A 7,988-nucleotide genomic window follows, 5' to 3' on the forward strand; every position below is an offset into this window, starting at 1 on the left:
GAACAGTAAGCATGTTTCACATTCACATCAATTGCTGAATTGGCTGTATGCATTACAGCTCACTGTTATCTGATATATACCCATACAGCCAGATCTGGATGAATCAATCTGTAATAAAACCTACCTGGAGGACTGAGTGTTTAGCTTGAAACAACAAATTAGGTCAAACCTCTGCTGCATCCTGAAATATGACTGCATACGACTACCTTTCCCTTCTGCGTGACAGCATGACATCCAAAAAACACAGATTATGGACTCATAATAGCAGATCTGATAGTATCGCTTTCACACAAAAAGACAGAAAACACAGCCTGGCAGAACCATAACAGTATCATAACCACACTGGCTGACAGCCAGCGTGCCATCCTGGGGGATCGATTTCTTCAAAGCATAATGTATGTCTTTTTATTCTCCATCTCAGATGCAGAGTTGGTGATCTCAAGGTGCGCAAGTGAGACTTTGAAGTGCAAAGGAGTCAGAGAGAGAGAGGGGGGGGGTAGAGAGAGAGAGAGAGAGAGAGAGAGAGAGAGAGAGAGAGAGGGAGGATTCACAGCCCAGCGTTCTCCCCCTGCTGAGATGCTCTGACCTCCGGTGAACAGAGTGAAAATGAGCAAATGGAACATAAGTTTAGCAGGGCACGGTGCAGCTCAGCGTACATACTGGAAAATAAAGCTTGTGAAACTACCTGTCAGAATCCATTTTTAAAAAGTTCTCCCAGCCCTTTTTTTTTTTTTTTTAAAACATCAGAGCTACCTTAACACTGAATCCATTTACACTCTTACCATTTTATGATTAACATCCTCAGGTTAAAGCAATACTCTCGATAACGTTATGGCAGTTACAAGAAGAGTGCGGTTTACATGTGTACCAGCATATTTTGGATAAACCTGTGATGTGTATTAGTCTGACCCGGAACAAAAAAAAAGGTCAATATTTCAGTCCTAGAAAATGGAACGGTGATTATTTACGTACTGCAAATGGCTGGCTGGCTGGCTGGCTGGCTGGCTGGATGGATGGATAGAAAACAAAACAGCTCATGGTGTCGGGGGGACCTGAACCTGTGTTCTGAAGCCTGCTGCGTCGTGTCTTCCCCCACATCCCCCAACCTGCCGTCTGACTTCTGCTGCTGTGTCGGTCCCATGATCAGATGGCGTTGGGCAACACGTCCATAAACGTCATATGTCAGATGTGAAGTAGTAGGAAACTTCAGATGTTGTCATTTTTGGCCATATAGGGAAAATGAACGGTGTTTCTTCTGTGTTGTATAAATGCTTAAAAAATGGCAGACAGGAATGTTAGGAAATCACAAGAAGAGCCATGAGACGAGTTAGTGTTGGAATTGCCGCTTATGCTAAGAACCTCAGGAGAGTTTGGATCAAAGTCTGCAGCCAGGACTGGTTAGGCAGCAGAGTGATGTTGACAGACTGAAGAGTGAAAAATGATGCACATTGTAGGCTGCTGTAAAATGCTGTGAAAACACTATAGTCAGATTAAAGTGCTTTTACCTGCCGACATAATGGGACTAGGATTCTTCACTTGTCTTAATTTGACTAGATATAAATCTCAGTTTACAAAACTACACAGTGCCCGTCTATTTGCAGCCTTCCTGCCTTGATCCCTGTATCATTTAAACAGTGACAGGTGTGTTTCACATCTCCACAATGTATTCAGCAGACAGTCATGGCAGGCCTCGGCTATAAATAAAACTGTGGCCTAATCTTTGTGCGGCAGGTTCACGCCAAGACGGCTGCCAGTCGCACGGGGACTCCACTTCACAAGAAGCAGCACAACACAGAGAGAGGGAGGGAACAACAGAGAGTCGCAGTGTCACTCTGGGTGTGTGTGTGTTTAAAGCAGCACACATGTGACGGAGTGAACCACATGCTGAGCCGCTACAACAGTAGTCTGAGAGTTGATGCTAATGGACAGGAGGGGTTACACATCCAAACAACCTGAAAAAGATTTAAACACATGTGATCTCTTGCATCACCTTGCCTGAGCACAACAAGATCTACTGATAATAATAGATGGAAGCACATGTGCAAATAATCCCAGCAAACACCTCCCCGCTTCAATCTATTGTCCTGATTACAAACACACCTGCAATTTCTTCCTTCCTGCGCCACAAGTTCCCACAAAACCAATCAGACGGCCTGAAAGGGGCCGGGTCACAATGATGTCATTATTTCTCCAGGTTCCCAGGATACACAGAAAAGAAAACACAAGAGACGGGGTGGAGGGTGGGTGGGGGTCGGGGGGCAGGACCGTGGCTAAACAGCGAAGCCAGTTTCGCTGCTCTCTTAAAAAGGCGACTTCAGTGTAAAGTGATTCCGGATTACCTCGATACATGATTTAATGGCACATTCTCCATTGGTTCAGCCCACCACAGTGCTCAGCACAAAGTAACATGGGGGGGCTGAAGGGTGAAGGGGTGTCTGGTAGCAGGAGAATAACTTTTAAAAGATTCTAAAGTGCTTTAAATAAAAGAACTGGATGAATTAAAAGTTGAAAAGTGGAGACAAAGATCAGCAGCTGCTGCAAAAGTGAAAAAAATAAAGCATTAGCATTTATATTCACTAGGCAGCAGTGGCCCCACACTGTGCTGCTAACTGGCTAGCCACCTGTGCTAGCTCTGCTTTTTTCTGCCACCTTAATGTAATAAAATATCAATATTTCATTTGCAAAACCTCTAATTAGCATAATTAACCTGAATGTTATAACAACAATATTCAATCCCAAATCACACAAACTAGCATGTGAGCCACCTGCTCTCTGTCTGCTACACTGCTAAAGGAAACTTTCGCAATATTAGCATAAAGACGTGACTTTTACACTAGCAATATTTCATTCGTACTGTATATTCTTTTAGCAATAAAGCAAACTAGCATTCGCCTGTAAATTTGTAATGTTCCCACAGCCCCAATTAGCATAAACACTTGAACAAGTAACTAAAACATTTGAAAAACAGCATCCAATCCCAAATCTGGTGCAAATCGATGACAGAAAAAATTAGCATTTTAGCATATTTGTGCGATACTGAGTATTTTCCACACTTTACCTGCAGCATTGAGTGCACACTAATCCCAAAGACATCGACTCCAACACCTTTCTACTGCTTCACACTAACTTTCTCAATGTGACCCTTCAGATGTAGCTGCTGACTCCACCCAGAATATTTACCTCCTCTGCTGGTTATTGCTGCTGCTCATATGAGGAATTGTGGGTTTAACCAACTATGTTTAAATGGCCTGGCTGTTTGTAATCGTCCTTGTGGCCACTACAGCACTCGAAAAAGAAAAACCCTCTCAAGAGGATGCAGATGAGGGGGGGGGGGGGGTAGACTCTTGTTCCTGCTCCTAAACTTTAAGTGGTATTCAGCTTTTCAGACGTGACCTTCAGTGACTTTGTTTTCAAGCGTGGTCTGAAGTGTCTTGGGATTTGATTGCAGGCAAAACAACACAACTTTATGTAATGAGCTCCACAAAAAGTGGTACTTCCTGCAAAGTGGAGGAGTTTTTCTGTTTACATTCGTGAAGATTAGGCTGGTCTTCTACCTGCTCTGATGGAGAGGATTTGGAGAAGAAACAACAACAAATCCTCTTCTAGCCAGACTGCCACAAATTAACCACGCATAATTAATTTATCAAAGACTCTCGTACACACACAAAACAGCCATCAGATGTAACACTGATTTTCTCACATACGTGTCATTCTCACACAGACGCTGGGGTCTGCAGCCAGCTCGGTGGAGGGTGGGTGGAGGGATGAGAGGCAGGGGGGGTTGCCTCTGTTTTTTGAAAGTGTGGGTTTTTGATTCTTTGCCATATTGTGTGCAGCAGAAAAAAAACAGCCCCATCAGTAACTCATTTCATATGGATGCGCTCTGATGTGGCAACCGCTTCAGTCTCTGCTCAGTGTGGTGCTTCGGCTATAGGCACTTTGTATTCATGCCCCGTGTTATTCGTCTCTTCTTGATTATACAATGGTGGTGGAAGCTGTTTAGCAAGAGGAAGGAAGGAGGTCGGTGTTCATTTGAATTGTTCACTTATTGGTATTTCTCATAAAAAACAACAACAAACAAACAAAACAAAAAACAGCAGCGTTTTGACATTTTCCCCCTGTTCACACTGGAGAAAGTCGATCCAGCTATAGTGGGATTGAATCCTGAATCCCGTTCTAGCCGGATTGATTCCCCCAGTGTGAACGGGGTCTATGACCGGCGGCGCTCTGTGTCTGTCAAAGCTAAGCTGTCACGTCCCATTTTAAGTGCGGGTGTTCTTCTATTGGAGGATTCCTCGGGGTGAAACTGATGAAAACAAACAAGAAACGGGAAACAGTACGGGCGATTCGACCAGCATGTTCCTCCCTCACAGCATCACCTCTGTCCTTGTTTAAAAAAAAAACTGTAAAAAAAATGGAGGGCCTCTTTGTGTGGCTGCCTATTAGCGCTTAATTGAGAGAGTCCTGGGATAAGCTGTGGAAGAATGCGAGTACTGTCCAAGCTGTGGCTCGGCCCCAGAACACTGGGGTGAGGGGGGTGAGGGGTGGGGGTGAGGAGAGACTCACCGCCGCTCTGCCTTCTACTTCTTCCCTCCACACAACAGCAACACTGTACAGTCCTGTATATATTTAATGTGTGACGAGCGGAGGAAAACGGTTTGCTGCTGAGTTGTGTTGTTTTTTTTGTGTGTGTGTGTGTCTTCCTTTCTCCTCCCTGCACTGCTACGTCTTTGTACCGCTCCCTCGACGGCTTGTTCGCTTACTTTCCGTTTGACGTTCATTTGTAACAACTTCAAAAAAACACGCTGGCACAGAATATACAGACAGATGTTAGAGATGAAATATTTATCCCAATATATTGTAACCTGGATTCCTCACTTGCCTTGTGAGCTTAGAGCCAACACGTCTTATATTATTAATGATGAATGTGCTTTTTTATTTTATTTTTTTCCCGTCAGCTTTTTGTTGATTTGTTAAAAAAAAAGCTGTATGAGAAGTTTTCAGATTCGTTTTTTTCATTATGTATTTCTGTAGCAGATGATGAGTGATGAGGGCCAAAAAAAAAAAACAGCAAGCTCAGGTCTGTGTTCAGCCGATGAATCTTCATCTGAAATCCATCTTTATCTGGTGATGACTGGCCATTTAAAGATACTCAGGCTGTCTGTTGAGACGGAGCCAGGAGCGTTTGAGAGCCCGAGCTGTGATCCAGGAGGTTCCTCCCACTTGCTTTGACACATAAATAAAAGAGAATAGTAATGTTCAGCGGCTGCCTGAGCAGCATGCTAATACGGCTGAAAGTGCCCTTTAACCAATGCACCATATCAAAAGGTGGAAAATATGATCCTGAGAGGGATCTAACGGTCCGTGGAAGGTTGTAATCCTGCACAACTGGGACTCCTGCTGCCTTATTTTATCATCTGCAGCTAAATAAAACCATTACATTTTCTAACGTCCATATCTGAAGCAAGAAAGAAAGCAGAGTGAATGTTTAACTATAAAACCTCCAGACGAAAAAAGCCTGTGTACCATGTTTTGATGGCTGTTTTGTTTTAAAGCGGCTCTGAGACTTCGTGTGAATCAAAGTGGGGACGGTGGGAAATTCAGAGGCAGAGATTAATTGGCATGCAGGCAGAGTAACTGTCCACAGTCTGCCGATCACAGCGCTAGCCAAGCATGACAAGCATAGCCTATCTTCTACTTTTCATTAGGCCACGGACGGCGGAGGGAGGAGGGGGGGGGGGCAGCCACAAGCTTTATGCTAAACAGGGTTGATACGGCCGTCTCGGTCTCCCAAAGACCTTTTACACCCTCAAAACAAAACAACAGGATATGTACCGACAAAAGCAAACAATGTCGGTGGAAGAAGAGGACGAAGTCTGTCATGCAAATAGAAGGGATGAATAGCTGGCGGTGGGGGGGTATGAGAAGGAAGTGCGGTATCAGAAGTCAACTTGATGCGGAGAATCAATGAATAAATGTCTGCGCGTGATTAACTGGGCCTTTCATTCTGGAAGCGTGCCTGCTCAATTTTCAAAATGTACATTTCATTTATCGGGATCCATTAACCGGCTGCGGGTGTGTTGGCAGAATTATGATGGTGGGTATATGCAACAGTGGTAAACTAATTAAACTATGGAGTATAGGGCTGTTTGTTTGTTGCTTTTGTTGTATGTTCCACCCATGACTTGAAAACAAACAACAAATAAATAGGCTGCGGCGCTGATAAGCTTGTCTTTCCTTCTTAAAATTCACACCAGCAGATCGATGCTTTCCACATCAGCCGGAACAAACAGAGCGTACGCATAAGATCACCAGGAAGTTCACTTGGAGCAAGTTGTATTTTCATAGTTTTAAAACAAACTGTGAAGAACACCTCGCCATTTCTATCATACATTAACTTGCATCATTAAACCTGTAGAGCTGAAGACAAGCTAGACGAGCTGCCAGTACGTGTATTTTCACACATTTTCACACATTAGCCAAGATAATAAAGACATTTTCAACGTGTCAACTGAGGACACAGTAAGAATCAGCTTACCTTCTGCCGACGTCTTTGTGCATCCTTACTGTCATCACCATGTTTGTACAGCCTGTAGTTTTTGAAGTAGAGTTCACTGTTTCACCTTTTTCTAGACTAGGCCTCATATCCTATTCTAAGCTAAGCTAACCTGCTGCTGCAGGCTTTCATGGCCTTCCTGTCACAGCTGATCTGGTGTCAGCCTTACTCTAAAAAACAAACCCTGGAGACTTATTTCAGGTTTGCTAACAAAGTAAGCTCATTTGTTTAAGTCATGCTGTACACACATGGCAGCCATCACTGGTAAGACAACCAAGACTGTGTTGCATTATGGGAAATGTAGGATTCATTGTGTTTCTTGACTCTCCAGCTGCTGCTTCCTGAAGGGTTTTTTCCTATAGGTACTGGAATCAGTTGCATTATGGGAGATGTAGGAATATTTTTTTGTGGAGCTTCACTCACACTATGATAAAAAAAAAAATCCCAAGTTAAATGATTCATGGAAACTCAGTCAGACTGAAAGTGGAAGTAAAAATACAGAAAACAACCACCACCCCTGATCTGCCCTCCTTTACTCATCATGAAAGTGCCCGGAGCAGACAGAGGGACAGCACAATAGTATCCCCTCATGGTGGAGTGGGTATGAGTGATACGTCCTCACCACCAGCACACCTGACCTGCTGTATGGAAATCACCTCTCCAGCGAGCGGACGCCTCCAGCTCATCATCAGGGAGTTTTCCAGAGGCTCTCAAAAGGCCAGGAGTGATATCAGCAGAGGGACAGAGGGGGAAGAGATGTCACCACCCTCACTGTTTGTCTGCTCAAAAGTACTAACGGATGCTTATGGTTATGGATTGAGCATGTGTCTGGAGAGCAATATTGGAAAACACCATTACCGGCGTGATGACAGTGGATTATTGTCATCGAAAGTGCTGCTGTATAAAATGACATGATCGGGCCCTGAGCCAAAGAGCGGGGCTGTGACGGCTTGTTGCTGCTTGTGTTTTGCTTGTGACATCGGGTGGACAACCATTTCCTAGAGGGTGGTGGGGTAGGGTGGGGTGGTGTGGGTGGGGGTGGGAACACATTATTTTGATAGCAGCCCCTCCTGTTTTTTACTCAAACCTCCGATTTCTGCCGGAGAGCGCATTCTTCAGCCAAGCATGGGAGGTTGCATTCACAGCCAGCGAGTGTTAATAATGTGTGCCAAACAATTATGTCACAGTCTTTGGCCTCCCATGTGAGAAAGTTAGCCCTCCCTCCTTCCCCTGCTGTGTTACAGTATGCAAATAAGGAAAAGGCTAAAGTCTGAGAACTAGATCTTATGGAGCATGGCCAGGCTACTGGGCTGCAGCGAAGTGAATGGCATCTGTGAGCTTTTATGGGAGGGGGTGTGTGAATTAGAGCAGCGCTCCATGGGAAATAAATTGGGAATAAAAGGCACAACCTTTCTGTTGTGTGTATGTGTGT

Source organism: Parambassis ranga, chromosome 20, assembly GCF_900634625.1.
Source record: "Parambassis ranga chromosome 20, fParRan2.1, whole genome shotgun sequence".
Classification (NCBI taxonomy): Eukaryota; Metazoa; Chordata; class Actinopteri; family Ambassidae; genus Parambassis; species Parambassis ranga.